This window comes from Arachis duranensis, chromosome 1 (genome assembly GCF_000817695.3).
Source record: "Arachis duranensis cultivar V14167 chromosome 1, aradu.V14167.gnm2.J7QH, whole genome shotgun sequence".
NCBI lineage: Eukaryota > Viridiplantae > Streptophyta > Magnoliopsida > Fabales > Fabaceae > Arachis > Arachis duranensis.
This window is the reverse complement of record NC_029772.3, coordinates 23,458,087-23,458,427: the sequence shown is the minus strand read 5'-3', so window position 1 is coordinate 23,458,427 and position 341 is coordinate 23,458,087.

The following is a 341-nucleotide window of genomic DNA, read 5'->3' as shown; positions in this document are numbered from 1 at the left end:
CACTCCATCATTTTCCAAGAAATAAGAGAAGATCAAAGGGCAATGAGGGAGGAGCAACAAAGGCAAGGAAGGGACATAGAAGAGCTTAAGGACATTGTTGGTCCTTCAAGAAGAAGACGCCACTAAAGGTGGATTCATTCCTTGTTCTTATCTCTTTCTGCTTTAATTGTTGGCTCTTGAAAGAATGATGAACAAAGAGAAATGTTATTGATGATCTGAAAAAAATCATGAAATTGATTCTTGAAAGCAAGAAAAAGCAGTGAAAAAGAAAGCTTGCGAAAAAAAAAGTGGCGAAAAAAAATAGAAAGAAAAAGAAAAAGCAAGTAGAAAAAGCCAATAGC